The following is a 22,571-nucleotide window of genomic DNA, read 5'->3' as shown; positions in this document are numbered from 1 at the left end:
TTCACATGAACAACTTTTCTTGATGTTCTGCCAAGTTTGTAAGAATTGGCTTATTGTCAGTTGGGAGTAGTCGATTTACCATGGAACATTTGGTGGACTATTGACTGCCTCTTCATGTTCAAATTTGGTCTCAGAGTTAAACTACGTGACATATAATGAAATCCCTTTCTTTGTTTAACTTCTTTTGGTAAATTATCTAACATCACAACGTACAGATTTAGCCTCTAGCTGCTCTCTTCTTTCTCAAAAGCAACAGCAGAAATTGTTAATTTAATTTCCTGACTCAGTATGTGGGTTACTGTTGTCTAGAAACACCAACAAAAAGCTGTTAAAACTGTGATTCATAAATTCAACTGAATTAAATTTTTTATTCCTTTTTTCCTCCTCATTTCTTCTTTCCTTCCTATTTTTTTCTCCCTTTCTAAATTCTCTCCCAGACCATCCTCAATTTTGTATACATCCAGTAAATACCCTCTATGTTAGGGCCGACCTCGTTCCCAGGCTTAAACGCTGAGATACCACAGTGAGTACAGATGCAAAGAGCTCATTGAGTCCTCACTGTCTTGGACTGACCTGGATTTGGATAAAGTGGCTGAAAGCTGAGAATATCCTTTGTGCATCATTCTATCCAAGGCCTCAGCACTGTATCACAAAGTAGATGCTCACAAATACTCATTAAATTTAATTGTTAAATCAAATCTCTCTGAGCTCTCTAGTTTCTACTACAGACTCTTTGATAAATAGGTACTATCTTGCCAATGACCTCCCTATCAATGATTTACCAAGGACTTGGATTTTGCTCTTATTAACGTGATATCTCTCATGCAAAAGTTCCAGTAAAAAATTGCAAGGCCCCTGAGGATAACAGACTGCTTCTGACATATTTCACAAAAGTGAACACAAGCCTAGAAGCCAGTCTCCACTCTTTCTACCCTGCTTGCTTTGTTTCCTCATCAGTAAAATGGAGATCCTATTCAGCATGCAGGACTTACAAGCAACTATGATACTGTAGTTTGATGTTAAAACTCTTTAAACAGCAAAGCACTATACATATGCAAGGTATTATTTTAATGACAAACAAGTGATTTAAAAAGGCTTTAAGGTGCCAGCCAGGTGGCATAGCAGTTAAGTTCATGTGCCCTGCTTTGGTGGCCCAGAGTGCATCAGTTAGGGTCCCTACGTGGACCTACATACTGCTTATAAAGCCATGCTGTGGTAGGTGTCCCACATATAAAATAGAGGAAGATGGGCACAGACGTTAGTTCAGGGAAAGTCTTCCTCAGCAAAGAGAGGAAGATTGGCGGCAGATGTTAACTCAGGGCTAATCTTCATCAAAAAAAATAATAAAAGGCTTTAAATGTATTACATTATTAAGTAACCAAAGTTACAAAAGTATTGATAAACACTTTATTCTCTATTTCCTTTTGTAACAGCTTTATGATATAAAATTTGCATTCTATATTTCATTTATCTATAATTTAAACATTAATATCAACAATAATGATAAAAATACAACCTGTCTGGATGATCCTATGAAAGAAACTGCGTGATCCAGTTTAGTTTTCTTCAAATTCCCACTCAGGTTGTAAACTGCAAAAAAAATATAAGAACCACTCGTGCATTTGGAATGTTTCTGGAGAGCTTTTATTCAGAATGCCAGAGAAGGAGGTGGAGATAAATTTGAGGGGTTTGGCTTTCTGGAGCATGTGACGCAATGGAGTAAAATAAACATGGATACACACCTGCAGATACGTTTAGCCAGAGAGTCATGCTCTTTCATACAGAGATGTAGAAAGCCTCTGCTGTAATTTTTCATTTTTGGCTCATAGTCAAATTCTGAAATTTGCCAATAGCTATCAGTGTGTTGAAAAGAGAGAGGGAAAGGAAGCTAAGGGGATAATGAGAGAGAACAGACCAAAATATAATAGAGCTTGGGGAAAGAGAGTCCATTACTCATTCACTGATGAATAATAAAATGGGTGACATTACCTGCAAGAGAATAAATTTTCCAGAGGAATGAGAGGACAGAAGAAAACGACAGGGAAGATACAGGAGGGCAGCGAGCACCCTGGATCAGAAGACCGGGCTCAGTTTCCTGAGACCTGTCAAAGAAGGCTTTGCAGTACTTGGTTGTGTCCTAACAAGTCAAGCGGAAAACACCTTCTATTTAAAATCTTTGGCTTTAACTCTTAAGCAACCCTGAAAATCAAAAACAGATGACAGGTAAGGAAAGAATGTAAACATCACTTACTTTTGGATTATTATTTTAAAAATCTCACTTCTCTCTGCTCCCAAACACATTCTTCACGGTATGGTGTGGAATTTCCAGGTAAAGTTAGCCATTGGCACCATTGGAACTTGGATAAGAGAATGAGAAAAAGAAAAGGCCAAGGACTTTTGGAACCCATGAATCCTCCACTTTTCTTCCTTTCATGTCTCTACACCTCCTCACCCTTGAGTTGAGAAAATTCTCCCTTGCTCCCACCCCACCACTCTCATCAAAACATCCAGCCTAGTTAGAACTGGTTAGTTCTCATTTGTCCCTCAATTCTAATTTGAGTGCACCTCCTTTGAAAGGCCTTCTCTGACTCTTGCAAGACTGAATATCCCTTAGAGTGACCTTCAAACCCAGCACTTTCTCGTAGTCAGCACATATTCCTCCAACGCGAGGTAATTAAAATTTTCTTGTCCACTTTCCTTATTAGACTGTATATAGCTTAAAAACAAGGCCCTTACTCTGTACTTAGCACACTACATGGCCTCTAGCAGTCTGGGCATTGAACACTTATTAACGGACTGAAATTAGCAGATGTCTTCAGGAAAGATAAGAAGTTAAGAGATCTATCATTGTTAGTTTCTGAAGGCATTAATATCCAGGCCTACACAAAGTGAAAGAGAATAGTTAAGTGGTTTCTGAGAAATGAGGCTTTCCATGATTGAAAATCAAGGTAGAGCAGGAGTAACTGGGGGCTCAAATTTACATTTTACGTTATCTGGTTTTATGTAATCATTCATTTTATTTTTTATTTATTTGATTTTTGAGGAAGATTAGCCCTGAGCTAACATCTGCCACCAATCCTCCTCTTTTTTGCTGAGGAAGACTGGCCCTGAGCTAACATCTGTGCCCATCTTTCTCTACTTTATATGTGGGACGCCTGTCACAGTGTGGCTTGACAAATGGTGCCTAGGTCTGTGCCCAGGATCTGAACTGGTCAACCCCAGGCTGCCAAAGAGGAATGTGCAAACTTAACTCTTATGCCACCAGGCTGGCCCCATCAGTCATTTTATTTTTTTATATTTATTTGAGTTAAATAGAATGTGTTAAAACATTTAATCATTAAATATACAAATTTAACATGGAATATAATTTTTAACACTGTTGCATAGCTTACCTTAATTGTTTTTATAATTATTTTTTAATGATAAGGATCTGTGAGGCTTCCTCTATTATTTACCAAAAATATTATTAGCACAAGCTAATTAGAACAGGTTTAACCTTCAAGCCATCGCTCTTGTCTTCACTTATAAGCAATTGGCTGCAGGGATGTTACAAATGCTTCTAAATCATGTGAGGCTGGCAACTAGCAAAGCTCAAAACATATTTAGCCTCAGATAATCTCCCAAATGGTGAAGATTCCTTTGCTAATAAAACAAAAGCAATAGGCAAAATGGCTACTTTAACCTTCATCTTTGTCCATTAGCAGTGAGTACAAGGGAATTTATAAAATGTTTGAATTCATAGTGTGACCTTTCCTCCTTTTTACACTCAACCAGAAAAAAATCCCAGATAAGCACCTATTTTTTAAATGTTTATATTGACTCTTAGAATTTGAGCAGATATAATATCATTCTGCTTTTGTAGGAAAGGAAGAGCTATTTCTCTCCCCTCTAGGTCCTTCTTGCTGGTCTAAGAATTAAATTGATATGAGACAGAAAAACAGGAGAAAATCAAACAAAGTTTCATAACATGTGTACATGGGAGAAACCGGAAATTGAGTAACTCGCCAAAATGGCAGAAGCCACTACATTAAATAGCATCTTCAGCTAAGGACAAAGGAGGGCGAGGGTAGTAGTTTGGGACTTCAAGGTGGAAGAGGCAATTTGCATGGAGATGGAAAAGCAAATGCTTGATAAACAAATGTTTGTTTGGCCATCTGTAGATAATGAGACTCAAGGAAAAACTTTGGTAAAAATGGGCCTGCTAGTGCCTTCCTGTCCACCATGTCTAGTTTATATGATACTATAGTTACATTATGATATTAGTTCCTTCCTGCAACAGGCCTTCTATCTGAAATTCTTTTAGGCAGTTAGGGGGAAGGTCAGTATCTTTCATAGTCTTTTGTTCTCAAAAATAATTAGGCCAAAGAGACACATTTTGGGGTGGCAAATTCTGATCCCTCACATCCTGCCTTTGAAACTTCAAGAAGTTTCACAGTCCAGAATCTATTGGTAGATTGTTCTATCTCATTGAACAAGTCACTTACTCCTAATAGGCCAGTCCAGTTAAATTCATTTCAGAAGGCAGTGATGAAGGTGGCACCCAAAGTTAGATATATATTGTGTAAGCAAGCAATTAGGTATTTAATAAGAGGTATTTCTATGAAAATAAAAGAAAAACAAGGTTATTGGTTTGAACAAATTATAAACCAGTTTCTGAGTCCAGGAGACAGATAGTCAAGATTTCTGGATGTTAAGCGCGAAGCATCTTTTGCAGTTTGAAACGTCTCTGATGACGTCGTTGGGTGTTTAGTATCTTTTTGAGAGACTTATGCAGCAACAGACATGAAAATTGTCTAAACATGGGCTGTCCTGATGATGTCTCTTAAGTTTATATCAAATTGTCTAGCTTTAGTTTGTAGGGCTTCAAGAAAAAGAGTGGTTTCAGTTCTCAATGATTCCAAATGAAAAGGATGGAAAAAGTTTAAAAAGTTACTTTGGAAATTTGTAGCCAGATATTTCAGGAGACTAGAAGAATTCATGGTCCAATCCAGTTTATGTGTAGGAAACAAAAACCTCAAAGACAATTAACAGAGCTATAATCTAATGTCCAAAATTATGTATTAGACTTTCTACTGAAACATAATTTTTCTCTCTAAAATCACCTTCATTTTTACCAAAGATAGCAAATTAAGACTAACTGGTTTCCAAAATAAGACTAGTTTCAATAAATTTGGCCCAGTTATTTACATAAGTACAGTAAGAATTGTAATTGATCACATAGGCTCTTTTAAATCTGTTTTGCTGGAACTTTTCATAAGGAATCTCAGATTGAAATTCATAGGGCTACCAAGGCCAGGAAAGCCAAGCCAAGGACTTGTCATCAGACTCTTCCTGCAATACCTTAGATTTGGGTGAATTCCTCTCTTCTTGAGGTCCCCCAAATATCCTGAGGTTTTTTTGCACCTGCTGAGGGAGTGAACTTCTTTACTCACAAAGTAAGGGTGCTGGGAAGACTGGAAACAAAGTATAGGCCGATATTTTGAAGTGAATTTATTTGTCTCATAAAGTCACTCTTTGTCCTTTAAACTGTTTGGCCCTATCTGAATGTATGCATGTTTCTCTCAAATATGACATTCCAGTCAAAGCTTTGGTAATATAACCAGTGTTGTCAGTTGTGTCTTGTTATAAGGAGAACAGATTCTTATTGAACTTATACAAACAACTATATAGCCATGATAATAAGAATGCTCACTCACTAAGGGCTTCCAAACCCTGAAGGAATCAGGTAGGGTGAAAAAGATAAATGTTTTAACTCTGCTTACAAAAGTATAATTCACCAAATTGTTGGAAGTTATAGCTCACAAGAGAAAGTTTTCCTTAAAGCTGAAAAAACAAAACATTAAAAAATCAGCAATATTTCAAATAAAAATCATAAAAATTATAGTCATCCTCATCAGCTCATTCAGTTCTATGTAATCAACTCTTGATCTTGATCTTCTGTTAGCAGTTTCATGAAGTCATAAGTTTCTCTGTGAGAGTTCTGTAATTTCTTACCAAGTTCAGTTTGAAAGTTTATCATAAATACATATTGTAGAGTGTCAGAGTCCTTTTCATTAATTTCTGTGAGGATGAAACATATTTGAAAAAGCAGAGTAAAACAAAACTGTAAATGACAAAAGAGTTAAAAATGGTAATTGACAAAGAAATAGTTACTTTTGTGACATATAATATTTTAAGATAATAATTGAAATTATGACTGATAACCAGGACAGATCAGAATTTTAGGACTGTTATAGAATGTTTAAAACACTTTTATCAGTACATTTACCCACACAATAACATAGGTCCCTATGAAACAATGCTTAGCTACCCATTTAACAAAAGTGACAACAGAAAATGTTAAATACAAACATAGAGAGCTAAAGAGTTAAAAAAATACTTAGTTTTCTTAATAGAGAAACCTCAGCCTTTTTGAACATACAAAATTATTTTTGCAAAACATAGAATTTCTCTTTCATGTAGATTTACTCAAAAATAAAGAAAAAACATTTTATAATTTCTTTATAAGAGCAGACTAAAAGTTTAAGAAAATTATCCTTTTAAGAGAGAAAACCAAATTTTAATTTTGCACCCGCTCACTTTTGATATTAAAACTCATTTACTTAATTAAGTTCATTTCAATCTTAGCCAATTTGACCATGAACAGAACTCTTTTCTCAGAGTTCCTCTTCCGCAAAACTATTATGCTTCTCTTTTTTTACTTAAAACATACATCTTACTTTCTTTGAATACAAAGATGTTTCCTTTATTAATTTTAGTAGCTGAAATCAGATATATTAATTAAAATTCTTAACCCTTTTAGACAACTCTTAATGAACTAAAATACAAGTAATTATAAACTATCTTTTACATTAGCATTGTGTGGCTTGGCAAGTTTATAAATACTTTTTAGAAACATGCTACTTCATAGTACAATCTTTTAATAAATCACAAGATGTGTTTATTAGACTGTTTAATAGACAGAAATATCTTTTGGTTTCTCTGTAATAGGAAGCCAAAAGTAGATAAACACATATTTAATAATTAATGTCTAATATTTTATCTTATTTGGAAATGATCTAGATATTGAATAAATTTTTATCATTATTTAACTTAATTTAATAAAACTCTAAAGTTTCAAGTCACCAAAAGGTTTGGAAATTGTTTTAAGTACATATATCATAACACATAATTATTGTTAAAAAGCTCACCCAAAAACGTTTATCTTACTTTCATCTATTTAGTTGACCTTTTTCAAATAATTATGTTTAGACTCCTTACAAAATCTTTAGGAGACATTAGACAAAATCAGCTTTCATTCTAAGACATCATTTTGCTGACAAATTTGTAACAGAGATAACATGAGCTTATTTGGCTAGTAAACCCAGGCTGCATGTCTGCATCAAATCCAATGCAGATAACTTTAAGGACGGGCCTATTTCAATCAAACCAACAAGTTTCAATAAGCTTTTATTTACCAAAGATTATTTCATATCTTGTTAACATGAAAAACATTTGAGTTAGTATCTATTACATTTAGAAATAATTTATATAAATGTTTACTTTAAGCCAATGAAATAGAGCTCTTAATTTTGGACATACCATCCAGAGATAGAAAAACTATCTCACCTTTATAACACATATATAAATATACATATATAACCACACAGACAGACATATACAGAGACCTTATAGCTTCTATTAAATTTTTGCTATGAGGCAGGTCAACACAAAACTCACTAGTTTATAAAAGAATAGTTAAATCCAAAGTTTGTTTTAGGAATTAGAAAGAGTTGAATCTTAGTTCACCTGCTAAATTGTTTTTTACTAATATTTGTGGAGAAGACATTTAAGATCTTATTTTTTTCATTTTTGAATATTTCCTCTCATTTTTTGTAAGACAAAGATAGTTGCTTCAAATTTCTCAAATACTTTTAGCCTAAATGATATAAAAGGCAGACTTGTTCATTTAAATTACATTCTTTAATTTGTTTCTTTATATCAGGGAAAATTTTAACTAAGAGATAAATAAAAAGTTTTGTTTTATTTTGTTTTGTTTGTGCTGAGGAAGATTAACCCTGAGCAAGCATCTGTTGCCAATCTCTCTATTTTATTTTTTGCTTGAGAAAGATTAGCCCTGAGCTAACATCTGTGCCGATCTTCCTCCATTTTATATGTGGGTCACTGCCATAGCATGTCTGATGAGTGGTATAGATTTACATCCAGGATCTGAACCTATGAACCTGAGTTGCTGAAGTGGAGCACACCAAAACTTAACCACTATGCCAGGGGGCCAACGCCAAAAAGATTTTTATGTTCTAAAACTTTAGGACAGTATATCACACCTTTAAAAAGTCTGCACAAATCGTTTAACAACGGTCCTCTTTCTAAGTCCACAGTTTAACCATAGACCAATCTACCTTTGGGTGGGAATTTTATTATCCTTTTTATTAGTACCTGATACTAGCCTCTAGGTTTTTTCTCATATGTGTGGGTTCAGGCAACCCTATCGACTACCCTTTAATATGTTTAATTAACTTTGTCTGAAAGGCAGATTTATATGCTGTTTTACAATATGAGGCAGGGAAAATGTTCCCCAGTAAGACACAATGTCTAGCCCCACAATATAATTTACAATACAATTATGCAAAAGAGATACACTCACTTCATATAAATCCCATTTAAAGACCAATTTTCCCGCAAAAATTTGTCTTAATTTCATCAACTCTTGTATCTCTAATTAAAGCCTCTATTAGGGTTTCATCAACAAGTCTGGGTCTTACAATATTGGGTAGGGGAAGCATTCCCAGCCAGACATAACATCCATTTTCAAAAAAAACACTAAGGCAAAGTTGATATAAACTCTTCACATAATATTAGCTGAAACATTCTATCCTTTATAATTAACTCTTACACTTTTATTTAATTTTCCACGTTTTTTAAATCTAATTTTAACCTGAGTCAGGGCCCCACCAATAGGGTTTTGGTATCACAGTTTGCAGGGTTCCTGCATCAGGGAGTCTCAGAAACTTCTCTTTTCCATTTCCTGGTTATTTCACTTATTTCAGTGCAAAAGGTATTTAGAGTCGCCAGCGAAAGGTTGAGCCAAGAGACTCTGGCCCTTTTGTTAATCTTTAACTTGGCTAAGAGGCTAACTGTTGTCTCAAGTGTGGGGTTTTTTATTGTGACCTCTGCCTTCTGGCTTTTTAAAGTTTTAAGACTTGTTTGTGGCCCTTTAATGTTGGAGGGCCAGAAGGGGGTCCCTTTGGCCTGGCGAACCTTAGACAGTGCTATATTACACCTTTGTGCTAAACCCATTAATGTCCATCTTATTTATTCCATTTTTTAAATAACCATCTTAAGATTTCCATCCTGCTGGAATGAGTCTTGTGACTCTTCCCTTTCTGGTTCCTCTTTATTTCCTCTTTTAATATTTGTTTCATTTAGCATATTTCCTAAAAATTCTTTAAAAAATTTTTACTTTGTGGAAAAGAGTCCCCTGACTTTCCCTCGGCTTCTTTTTATTTATTTATTTTTAATTAACTTAATGCTTTCCTTAGCATATGTAAGGCCATCAGAGGAAACTGAGACCCCAAATTTAGTTAAGTTCTTAAGGCTCGTCATCATTTCTTTGCATTTCCTATTTTTTAATTTGGTATTTCTGTAGGTGCCATTAAAATAGCAGTTTACGAGAGCTCTCTAAAAATAGCATTTATTTGAGCATATAGGTATTTTGAAATGCCAGATACTTTGAACGTCAGGAATTTTTAAATGAATTATAAAACTCAGCATCTTTATTGCACCATAGTAAAGTAAATTTTCTTGAATTCAGATTTTGTCAAAGTCAAATTTAATACTTCATCTTTTCCTTATCATTCCTATCAGATATATTCCTGCTATTCAATTGTTAGAATTAGCTTTAAAATTCAAAACAGTACTTGTTGGCCTATAAATTGTACTGTTAATTCCAAATTAGCCTTGTCTTATTATTTTAACAAATTTGTACATTAGAAAGTAATAAACCACATAGAAAATAGACTATAAAACATATTCTTTTACTACATGGGTCATCACATAATTAGTGTAGTATTGCTTTAATTAAGAAAAAGGATACCAAGGGGCTGGCCTGGTGGTGTACTGGTTGTTTACGCACCCCATCTTGGCAACCCAGGCTTCACAGGTTCCTATCCTGGGTGTGGACCTACACACCACTCATCAAGCCACGCTGCAGCAGCATCCCACATACAAAATGGAGGAAGATTGGCACAGATGTTAGCTCAGGGAAAATATTCCCCAAGCAAAAAGGGAAGGATTGGCAATAGATGTTAGCTCAGGGACAATCTTCCTCACCAAAAATAAATAAATAAATAAAAATGGCACTGATAATTTTGTAAATACTTTCATAAACCTAATTACAGTCCCATTTCCTGTGGTTTTATTTATTTTGTGAGGATATTTTTCTCTTGAATTCAAGCAAGTATCAGTTGCCAGAAGATTGTGAAATCATATTTTTCTGATTGTTTTGATTCCTTTCCTCCTCAATTGATCTAATTCTCAAAGATGATATCAATATGCAGGATCAAATTTCCTCATTTTACCCCTTCCTGAACTCTCTACTCACAATCTTTGGCAAATCAAAAATTATATTAAAAAAATATTAATACTATACTTATTTTATAGTAAGTCTGCCTTGTTACTGGTACCTTGTTAACTTAGCTAGTACCTCAGCTCTTTCTTTACTCATGCATCTGCAGCAGCATCATTAACAATAAGAAGACAGTGAAATTTATAGACTACCCACTATATCGCACCCAGTTTATGTATATTTATTTGCGATCCTCACATTTATTGTATGGAAGTGAATGGGAGCAGAATATGCTTCCCTAAAATGTGTCTCTTTGGCTTAATTATTTCAAAGAACAAAGAATCATGGGGAAACTTTGACCTTCCCCCTAATTGCCTAAAAATATTTCAGATAGAAGGAGCAGTATGACACAGTGGTTTAGAACTCTGACTCTAGACTTACGACAGACCTGAATTTAAATCCCAGTTCTGTCACTTAATCACTGTGACCCTGAGCAATTTATTTAACCTTCTTGGGCTTTATCTATAGCTTGGTATCACACAGTAACTTCCTGACAGGTTTTCTGGAAGATTATATGAAATTATATATCCAAAAAGATTATCACAAAATTTGGAGGGAATAAACTTCTTTTAGAGTATGTTTCCAGCCACAAATGATGTTCTGAACTCTCCAGGCCTGGAACCACAACAATCAATTTTGTAAGAGCCAAAATTCCCCTTTGGCCACAGATGATAAAGGAGGTAGTAGATGTTCCCTCAGGTAGGGTGAATCAGATTATGATTAGGAAATCTGAACCTACAGGTTCTAGATCATTTTGTGTTGGTCTCTTGGACATGCGATTCAATTAGGGCACCAGAGTAGCCAAATTTCACTTGCCTTGTGAATTGAGTAGAGGGAGCCCCACAGAGAGAGAAGAAAAAAGCAGATGTGAGAAAATGGTTAATTCCTGGCAGCTTTTCTCTTTGTTCTCCAGTGCCATCTGAAGGCTGTACCACTGCTCTTGGCATCTAAGAGTACCCTCACGGGAAACCATGTGTCTAGTTTCAGAGGCTGTATATTTCTATAACATAAACTTCTTTCCTTATTTATTATTTTTAGAAGGGAAAATTGAATCAGAATAAGATGAAATATAAAGCAGAGAGTATATGTGTGATTTGTGCATCCATGCAAGGAGTGGATTTGTTGATGAAACCAGTGTAAGTTACACTCTGTACTACTCTAGTAATTAATTCCCTTGAATGAAAATCAAGAGATACTCACTTATCACTAAATTAAAATAGTCTTTCTATAGTTTCATTTGTTCTCATCTAGCATAAATTCATCAACACAAACTTTACTCTCAATTCAAAACTCTCTTATTGCAAAACACAATTTATAATCACTCAAAAATGTGGACTGCAGCTAAGCAAGATATAATTCCACTCAAGAGTGTATGGCTGAAGATACTTTAATAAAGAGATTATTTCCAATGATTCAGGCAAGATTAAGGGAACTGATGAGGAATAATGAGGCATGCAGAGACTGGCTTCAGTAGGAACTTATCACCACTCCTGGCCTGAAGGGGCAAGAAGGAAGGATGTTTCTATAACCCAGTGAGAGCTGTAACAGGGACCACCTGTCAGAAGATTAAGCATGCTACTTGTGTTGGCTTTTCTAGATGACTTTCCTTAAAATCATATAGGTCATGACCTTCCTTTTTAAAATATAGAACAAACCCTGTATTTTTATTGATTTTGCTTTATTAACTAACAAGAATTGTTCAGTGTTTGAGTTTGTATCTTCTTATGTAAAATCATTGAATCTTTCAATTACTCAAGTCTCAGTTTGCCTCCTTCTGTAGCTTTTGTGATTTTTTCACTAGGCCCCAATTCAGCAGGAAGTAGCTAGATCAGCTGTTGCCCCTAATCCCTCAAGAAAGAGGAATGACCAAAGAATGGGGGGACTGAAACTAGCAAACAGTTAGCCATTGATGATCAAGTAGCTAGTAACAATTTATTAGCATCAACTAAGTGCCAGACATTATGTTAGTCATTGAATGCACATAATTAGATCAAAGGGTGGGTGAATAACTAAAAGCTATAATCTAATTGCAAAAAGGAAAAAAAAACTTTAGTTACTTCATGGTGTTAACTCCTTGAAGGTGAGATCTACTTCTGATCTTGTTTTTTGAATTAACTTTTAAATAATTTGTTATTTGAATTGCATCAAAAAATGAACCTTAAATTCATTCACTCTTACAGATCTTAAGAAAAAGCAGAAAATTAATCACATTGATTATCTTTAAAAATGGGGACTCAGTGATATTTATGGGGTAGGGGAGCAAGGTGGTCTGAAATGTGGAGATAGATGACGGGAGGTGAAGAGAGCTGAGTTAATTGATGATCTGCGCAAGTGTAGTCAGACTTCATGTCTCTTCATAGGACACATGATCACAAAATAGTGGCATTAGCATGATCTGAGGGTGGATTTTTAGCTTCTTCATGTCACAAGATTGCTTATTGGACATCTATGTGGGCCCAGTTGATGGACTGGTGATCTCAGCTGGCCTGAAGTGGACAGGGGTTCTAATTCCTCAAAAACATCTCAAACATCTATCACTATGGTGATCCCATCACCTGGGAGATGTTATCTATGGTAACCTAGTGGGAATCAGATAGCATATTGCCTAAACAGCACAGTTAACAAGGTTTTAGAAAACATTTAAAGGCACATTTTGTAATCAAGTATCCTACCAGAAGGATAAGAAGTACAGACAAGCCAAATTTTAATAGTCCCTGAAAAATAGACCAAATCTCAGTGGGACCTCCCTCTGATCTCCAGGTGGGGGAAGATATCTGGTTTTAGTTCCTGATAGTCTTTTGTTTTCCTGGATATGCATCAGAGACCTGAGCAATGCCCTATACCCTGATCTTTCAATTGTCACTGATGATGGCTATCAACATACTCTCTGCCTGAGGGTCAGCCTGATGTGGGGTCGGTGAGCTGAGGAGTCAAAAGAAAGATTTCTTGGACTCTCAAGGTCTGGCAGTAGTGCTCTTTTATTTAGAGAATAGTATGGAATAACATGGGGACAGGACCCATGGGCAGTCAGAGCTGCTGCCTGGGGACAGGGCCCAAGAGCAGGAGGAGGTGCTGCTACCACCGCTTCTGCTGCAAATATGGGTGGAGAGTAAGGCTAAATTTAAGGTATAGGTATGTGAGCCATCTCTTTACAAGACAAAGGAAAGAACATGTAAAAAAGTCAAAACGGTATCAGTGCAGGTGGGGTCCGGCCACTGGGCAGTCCCACAACTTTTAGATAAGAATCAAATCAGATTAAGTAAAGGCCAGCAGCCACCACCCTAAATCAGTTACATGAGGTTGCCAGACAGTAACCAACTTAAATTCTTGCCTTCCCCGTTAAGAGTTTCCTGAGATAAGACCATCCTGCCTTCCTTCACAAATGCAAATGTCTCTCAAAGGGCAAGCAAATTCCAGTCCTCGGAGCCTGCTTCTCATCTGCAATTTTTAAAATTAACCAGCCTAAAATAATCCTCACCAATCCCAATCATAAGGAACTCAAAAATTCAAAGTTATCAACTTGTAATAGCTGGGAAAGGCCATAAAATCTACAGAGCATGTCTGGGTTAGTTAATCAGAGGTCATTCAATGTTACCATATAGTTTTTTTTCTGCAATATGGCTTCTCTTATGTCCTTGTGTTGAGCCAGTATCATATACATACAGGCAAGTGTTTGCAAATTGATCTGGAAGCATCTCTGAAAAAGAATGTGAAATTGGGTGGCACCAAATAGTGACTTTGCTTTATGTAATTGTTTGAATTTAGACAGTGAGGTGGTGTAAGATTTGTGTACCTGTGTGTGTATTAGTGTATTACGTGGGAAATTGAAAACAACTTGTAGAGAAGAAAAACTAAAAATACTTCATAGATGAAAAGAGTATAGATAAAAAAGATGACTGAACTAGATAAAAAGATGAATGGACTACAGGCCTATAGAGAAAATATATTTATATTCTTGTATGATTGGGGGCTTTTGAACAAAGAAATATAGGACCTAGGTTAACAAACAAGGTTCAGAAACAGAAAGATGACTGAATAGATAACGAGAACTGAGATTTACTCTCCTGGAGATATGCATTTACATTTCAAAGGGAATGAAATCTGGAATGCAGGAAACTTCCCTGGGCTTCAAAGCTGGAGGCCTTTGGCCTAATTTCCCTTTGGTGACAATTATTTACATTCCCAAGGATAAGAACAATGATACCCTTTCCTTCATTTCCCAATTATAATTTGTTAAGATTAAGGAGATTAAGCTTCTCCTTCTCTCTCAGGACTGGAGGAGGGCAAAATGCATATAAACTCCCAAATTCATATTTTTTGGGTTCCTCTCCTGTAGAGTAAACCTGCCTTTGCACTTGCACGTCTGTCCACCTGGCTCTTATCACATTGCTTCAGAAAGAGAAAGAATTAAGGCAAGGAGGAACTGGTAAAGTTATCATTGTAAATATTAACACCTCTGATCTCTGCTCCAGAAATTTCATGTTTACTTTCAGGTAACATGAACAAATATAGATGTTAAAAATTTACCACAGGGGCCAGCTCCATGGCCGAGTGGTTGGGTTCATGTGCTCTGCTGCGGCAGCCCAGGGTTCAGATCCTGGGCACGGACATGGCACCACTTGTCAGGCCACGTTGAGCCGGCGTCCCACATCCCACAACTAGAAGGACCTGCAACTAAGACATACAACTATGTATGGGGTGGTGGGGGGGGGGGGGCGGTTGGGAAATAAAGCAGAAAAAAAAATGATTGGCAACAGTTGTTAGCCCAGGTGCCAATCCTTAAAAAAAAAAAAAAAGAAGAAGATTGACAACAGTTGTTAGCCTAGGTGCCAATCTTAAAAAAAAAAAAAATTACCACAGCACCAAGCTTCTTCAAGGCAAGGGAAAACAGGATTGAAACAAAAAAACAGCCCACTAATTGGGAAAAAATATTTACAAGTTACTTATCCAACAAAGGGTTAATCACCTTAATATATAAAGAACTCACACAGCTCAACAACAAAAAAATCAAACAGCTAGATCAAAAAATGGGCAGAGGACATGAACAGACATTTCTCCAAAGAAGATATAAGGATGGCCAATAGACACATGAAAAGATGCTCATCATCTAATCATCAGGGAAATGCAAATCAAAACTACACTAAGATATCACCTTATACCTGTTAGATTGGCAAAAATATCCAAAACCAAGAGCCACAAATGTTGGAGAGGTTGTGGAGAAAAAGGAACCCTCATACACTGTTGGTGGGAATGCAAACTGGTGCAGCCACTATGGAAAACAGTATGGAGATTTCTCAAAAAGTTAAAAATAGAAATACCTTATGACCCAGCAGTCCTACTACTGGGTATCTATCCTAAGAACCTGAAATCATCAATTCCAAAAGTCCCATGCACCCCTATGTTCATTGCAGCATTATTTACAATAGCCAAGATGTGGAACCAACCTAAGTGCCCAGCAACTGATGATTGGATAAAGAAGATATGGTATATATACACAATGGAATACTACTCAGCCATAAAAAAGGACAAAATCGTCCCATTCGCATAAACATGGATGGACTTTGAGGGTATTATGTTAAGTGAAATAACCCAGACAGAGAAAGACGAACTCTATATGACTCCACTCATAGGTGGAAGTTAACATATAGACAAGGAGAACTGATCAGTGGTTACCAGGGGAAAAGGGGGGGGTGGGGGGAGGGCACAAAGGATGAAGTGGTGTACCCACAACATGACTAACAATAATGTACAACTGAAATTTCACAAGGTTGTAAACTATCATAATCTCAAAAAAAAAATTACCACAGCACCAATATTCAATTTCCTTCAGAGTAATACTTTGTGGCAAGGTTGAAGGTGGTGGTCTCTCAGCTCTTTGTTTTTTTTTAAATCCCATCATTTTCAGAACTCAGATTCAATGAATTATTTTTACTTTATTCATTTCACAACCTGTTGTGAGGAGCTAGTAGTCACCAAGGTACAGCAGTGGATAGCAACAGACCTAAACAAATAGACCTAAACAAATAAACAAAATAAACAAGTGAAACATTTAGAATGCCAAATAGTGATTAGCATTACACTCTAAAAACTAAAGTAATATGGTAGGGTGGGAAGCAGTTTATTTTAAATATGGTGGCCAGGAAAGTTCTTTCTGAGGAGGTAGCCTTCGGACAGAGATCTGAATAAGATAAGTGAGTACGCCATAAAGATATTTGGGAAAGAGCATTTCAGAATAGAGGTCACAGCAAGTGCAAAGGTGCCAAGTCAAGTACATGACTGGTATGTTACAGTAACAGCAAGGCAGTTAGTATAGATGGTGGAGAAAAAGGAATAAATAGGAGGAGATGAAGTAAGAGAGAAGGGGAGCCAGATGATGGAGGGGTTCACAGCCTACTAGAAATTCTTTGGTTATTCAGGGAGAACTCATCACAGGGATTTGAGTAGAGGACTAAGAGATTTGAATTCTATTTTAAAAGATTTATCCTGGTGACTATGTTGAAAATAAAGATGAGGTGGAGGTGAGAGTAGAAGCAGAAATCATAGATGGGATCTCTTTCAGCTATCCAGGCAATGGGCCATGGTGACTTGGACAAAAATGAAAGTGATGGATTTGGTAACGTGCCCATAGGGCCAATAGGATTTGGGAATAAGTTAGAGAGGAAAGTAAAGGATGACTCCAAGATTTTTAGGCTGAGCAAGTCAAAGAATGTTTTAGTTGAAATTTATTCACTTGAGATACAAGCTTCAGGAAAGGATATTCTGATATTATGGAGACTCAGTCTGTGAATCTAATCAAATTACCTCGAATGACCATAGTAACTGTGACAGAAGTGATTTGCTACTCTAAAGAGCTGTTCCTTGCACAAAAAAAGTGTCACGATTTGGAACTACTAAACCAGGTCTTAAGGAAAGCACAGATTTTTTAAGTTTGAGATAGGAACCAGCCTAAAGAGATAAGATCATCCGCAAGGCCCGTGGCCTAACAAGATAAGGCCCCTAATTGGCAATTGGCAAGCTAGGAGAATCAGAAAGAGACCAACAAGATCCACATTTCATAGCCTCAGTACTTTCCTGGGCTTATTCATGAACCCTGGCACCCAGGAGTTGACTGAAGGTGACCTTTGCCCCTTTACCATAATAAAAATCACACACAGGGGTAGAGAGCTAGCATGCTAACTATATATGCAACGCATGTGGTGGCATGTGGAACAACAGCACAAGTGCATGAAAAATTCCTCCTCTACATGTCATGACAAGAAACTCCTACCCAGGCTTTGCCTAATAAAAAGCCCCGCTATCCTGCTCTCTAATGAGATGGTCACCTATCCCTTTCCTTTCTGCACCGGCTCACCAGCTCCCTTGTGCCTCCCTTGTGCACAAGCTAATAAACTTTTACTTTTCTACTCCTGTTAGTTGTCTCTCTTGATTTCTATCCTGGGGGATAACGAGAACCCAATGCGCCCATAATAAGTTAAGAGACCTACGGTTGTTAGCTGTCAAAGGCATTATTATCCAGCCCTACCCAAAGTGAAAGAGAATAGTTAGGTGGTTTCTGAGAAAATGGGTTTTTTGTGATAGAAAATCAAGGTTGAGCAGGAGTAACCAGGGGCTCAGATTTATATTTAATATTATTTGGTTTTATGTAGTCAGTTGTGTTTTTTTTTTTTTGTATTTATTTGAGTTAAATAGAATGTATGTTAAAATATTTACTTGTTAAATATATAAATTTAATATGGAATGTAATTTTTAACACTGTTGCATACCTTACCTTAATTTTTTAAATTATTTTTTAATGATAAGGATCTGTGAGGTTTCCTTTATTGTTTACCAAAAGTATTCTTTCATCCAAAAAGTCAGGATATGAGCACAAGCTCATCTGAACAGGTTTAACCTTCAGGTCATCTCTCTTGTCTTTCACTTGTAAGCAATTAGCTGCAGGGATGTGACAAATGCTTCTAAATCATGTGATGCTGGCAAACAGCAAAGTTCAAAACACATTTAGCCTCAGAAAATCTTCCAAATAATGAGGATTCACTTGCTGGTAAAAATAAAAACAATATGAAAAATGGCCTCCTTAAGCTTCCTCCTTGTCCATGAGAAATAAGTACAAAGGAAGTTATAAAATATTTGAGTCCATAGTCTGACTTTTCATCCTTTGTCTACTCGATCTAGAAAAAAAAATTCCAGATAAGCACCTATTTTTAAAAAGTTTATCTTGACTCTTATTTGGGCAGATCTGATATCATACCACTGTCACACTCCAAAACACTGAAGACAAAATGGGACTCACATGTCTGTGTGACAAATGTTCCCAAGACAATGGCTGGTCCTTATTTGTTACCTCTGTGGTTTTTATTTTCCTTCTGTATCACATAATTACTTCTTTTCGGTTGAGTTTCAGGATCCTAGCAACTATTTTATAAATGACAACATTCCAATGTTAACATTGAAAAAATAATTGGCAATGTGACTGAGTTTTTGTTTGTTTTTGTTTTTGTTTGTTTTAATAGACTTTATTTTCTAGAGCAGTTTTGGGTTTACAAGAGAAATTGAGCAGATAGTATAGAGAGGTCTGTACAGTTTCACCTATTTATTAACATCTTGCACTAGTGCAGTACATTTGTTGGAATTAAAGAACCAATATTGATACATTAGTATTCATTAAACTCCATAGTTTACATTAAGATTCACTTTTGTATTCTTCAGTTTATGGGTATTGACAAATGCATAATAAGTATTATGTAGAATAGTTTCTCTCTCCTAAAAATCTCTTCTGCTCTATCTGTTCATCCTGTCTCCCCTCCCCTGAACTCCTGATGACCACTGGTCTTTGTCTTTATAGTTTTGCCTTTTCCAAGTCAGATTCCAGAATGCATAGCCTTTTCAGATTGGTTTCTTTGGTTAGCAACATACATTCATGGTTCCTCTGTCTTTTGGTGGCCTGATAACTCCTTTCTTTTTTTTTTTTTTTTTTTTGAGGAAAATTACCCTTGAGCTAACATCTGCTTCCAACCCTCCTCTTTTTGCTGAAGAAGACTGGCCTTGAGCTAACATCCATGCCCACTTCCCTCTACTTTATATGTGGGACGCCTACTACAGCATGGTTTGTCAAGCAGTACCATGTCCACACCCGGGATCCAAACCGGTGAACCCTGGGCCACCGAAGCAGAATGTGTGAACTTAGCCACTGTGCTACTGGGCTGGCCCCACTCCTTTCTTTTTATTGATGAATAATAACCTATTGTCTGAGTGTACCAGAGGTTATTTATCCATTCAGATATTGAAGGATTTCTCAACTGCTTCCAATTTATGCAATTACAAATGAAGCTACTATGAACACTCTTGTGCAGGTTTTTGTGTGGACATAAGCTTTCATCTCATTTAGGTGGATACACAGGAGTAGAATTGCTGCATTGTATGGTAAAACTATATTTAGCTTTCTAAGAAACTACCTCAGTGGCTGTACCATTTTGCATTCCCACCAGCAATCAATGAGAGTTACTGTTGCTCCACATCTTGGCCAGCATTTGTTATTATCAGAGGTTTTGATATTATCTGACTGAGAATTAGGCTGTGTTTAATGTTTGCCATAGCTGTAGTGTCACAGACTTCAATTTCCTCTAGTCTCCTTGTTTTGTCTCCTCTGTTGCCTTCCACCCCTTTTATGAAACCGAAAGCCCAGAGGAGGGCTGTCTTTGGATGTTTCCCTTCCCCCATGTCATATAAGTTTCTGGTAAGGTCTTTTCCTTAGTGAGTAAGGGTTTTGTGTGGAGAATACTCTAGGTTTATTTTTAAATGGTGTTTTTTCTGCCTCTCCCTGCCTGAAGCACAAGAGGATTTTTCCCCATTAGTGATAACCTGGTAAGAATCCTGGAAGTACAACTCGCCAAAGCAGTGGCATCTCTAAGACTGGGTCCCTAGGAGTTTTTAAGTCTTAATGTAACGCTCACTCAGCCTCCAACATTTCATCAGTAGCCATTCAATCGTTCCTCCTAGGTGCTGACTCCAGTGGCTTCACTTTCATTGGTTCATTCTATGTATTCTCCTGTTTACCCAATTTTGGGTGCTGCAGTTTGCCCTGTTACCTCAGTTTTCTGATGGATCTAAGAAGAATTATTGATTTCCAGTACAGTTTTTTTCTTGTTGAAAAGATGGTCGTTACTATTTACATGTTCTTTACAGGTCATAGCTGAAACCATGAGTCTCACTTCATGTTAATGCAGCTATATAGCTTTAGTTTTTAAAATTCTATTGGCTTAAATAAGTAAAAGTGACTATAGTCTTCTCTCACTCATGACAATCCCTGGGAGTCTTATCAGAAAAGAAAGACATAACGACTAAGTTTTTATTGTATTTTTTTGAGGAAGATTAGCCCTGAGCTAACACCCTCTGCCAATTCTCTTTTTGCTGAGGAAGATTGACCCTGAGCTAACATCCATGCACATCTTCCTCTGCTTTATATATGGGATGCCTATCACAGCGTGGCTTGCTTAATGAGCAATGCATAGGTCTGCACCCAGATCCAAACCAGCGGACCCCCGGCCACCAAAGCAGAGCACGTGGACTTAACCACTACACCACTGGGCTGGCCCCCGTGACTAACTTTTTAGGAACATTTATTTGAGCATAGAGCTCCTTTGAAATCCCACATATTTTGAATGTCAGAATTTTTTAAATGATTTACAAAACTCAGCATCTTGATTTCATCTTAGTAAAAGTAAATCTTCTTGAACTCAGATTGTGACCATGGGCCCACCAAGACCAGTTCAAACTGACCCATCTTTTATCAACAGAGTAACTAGGAATTGTTTTTCAGAAAATTTGCAAGGTCACATAGCCAGAGTGTGCACAGAAGAGGAAATCTGGACCTGAAATGACTGTGAAACCAAAGATTCTCCTCTATGTGGAACCAAAAGACTGGGACATGCCCAGAATTTGAAAGTTGGACTCTCATCACAGGCAAGCGGCCCATCATCCAGGAAGATGCAGTGTTGAAATCCCTTCCGGATCTTACCATAAATGTTTAAAACTTTATCATAAATGTTTAAACCTTACCGTAAATCCTTAAAGCCCTCCAGTGAAAATCTGTCCCACCAGCATTTCCATGTGCCAGTCAGTTTTTCAGCCTGTTTTCCCTCCCCTCGAAGATTCTCCCAAGTCCTCACTTGGGGAGACAGATTTGAGAGCATATGCCTTCTGTCTCCATGCAGATTGATCTCACATTAAAGCTATTTTTCTTTTCCCAAAGGCTATTGCTGTAATAATTGGCTGTTTATGTGCATCGAGTAGTAAGTCTTTGCTCAGCAACAATTTTTGGCAACCACGATTGGACTAGGGATAGGTCCTATGACCACTCACCTGAGGCTTGGAGCACTTAGCAAGGCACGGGGTCTCTGTCAATCCTAAGCAGTCACCTGAACAATTTTCTCTAGAGGCTTGGCTAATGAAATTCCCATTTCCTGCTGTGGTGCTCATACCACGAGATTTTTTTTTTTTTCCCTTTGGGAGAAGAAACAGCTTCTGGATCAAGACATCTCTGGGCTCTGGGTGAGTAACTTGAAGAAAGCAGCTGTCCTTCACCTTGCCTCTTTGGTTTTTAAACTCCCTAAAATTATGAGTTTGGCTTGTATTCTGGGGAATCATAGTAGGCTGAGTCCCAAACCATGGGCCTGAATCGCCCAAGATAATTAGAGGCAAGGTAAAAGATTCACTCATGACTTTGCTCCTCGTTCTTGACAACTCTTGGCAACCTGGTTCTGGGTTGCTGCTGGAAATCTGGTTCTGAGTAGCTACTGGCACTGGTTCTGAGCTACTGCTGGCAAACTAGCTGGTATTCTGGTCTATGTTATATGTAATATTGTACTGTGTGTTAATGTTTGTCTAAATTGAAATGGCTATTTGGGGGCTGAGTTTCTCAGTAATCATAAACTCCCTTTAGATATTAACT

General features: G+C 36.9%; 1 protein-coding gene across 4 annotated transcripts in view; it reads right to left on the bottom strand.

Annotated features, from left to right (window-relative positions):
- Window positions 1-22,295, bottom strand: part of LOC106838824 (sulfotransferase 1E1-like) — a 42,615-nt gene extending 20,320 nt beyond the window's left edge. Inside the window, exons 1-3 of one of the 4 annotated variants that reach the window (XM_070505715.1) lie at window positions 21,983-22,295; window positions 2,252-2,357; window positions 1,517-1,590 (exon numbers count right to left, since the gene is read on the bottom strand). The gene's annotated coding sequence lies outside the window, so the exon portion shown is untranslated. Of the gene's footprint in view, window positions 1-1,516; window positions 1,591-1,989; window positions 2,110-2,251; window positions 2,622-21,679; window positions 21,947-21,982 lie in introns of those variants that run through there. The other 3 variants (XM_070505716.1, XM_070505714.1, XM_014853107.3) reach the window with 3 other exon arrangements.
- Between the last annotated feature and the right edge of the window lie 276 nt (window positions 22,296-22,571).

The sequence above is a fragment of the Equus asinus genome, chromosome 3 (assembly GCF_041296235.1).
Source record: "Equus asinus isolate D_3611 breed Donkey chromosome 3, EquAss-T2T_v2, whole genome shotgun sequence".
Lineage (NCBI taxonomy): Eukaryota > Metazoa > Chordata > Mammalia > Perissodactyla > Equidae > Equus > Equus asinus.
The sequence above is the reverse complement of the archived record's forward strand: the minus strand, read 5'-3'. Positions and strand labels throughout refer to the sequence as shown.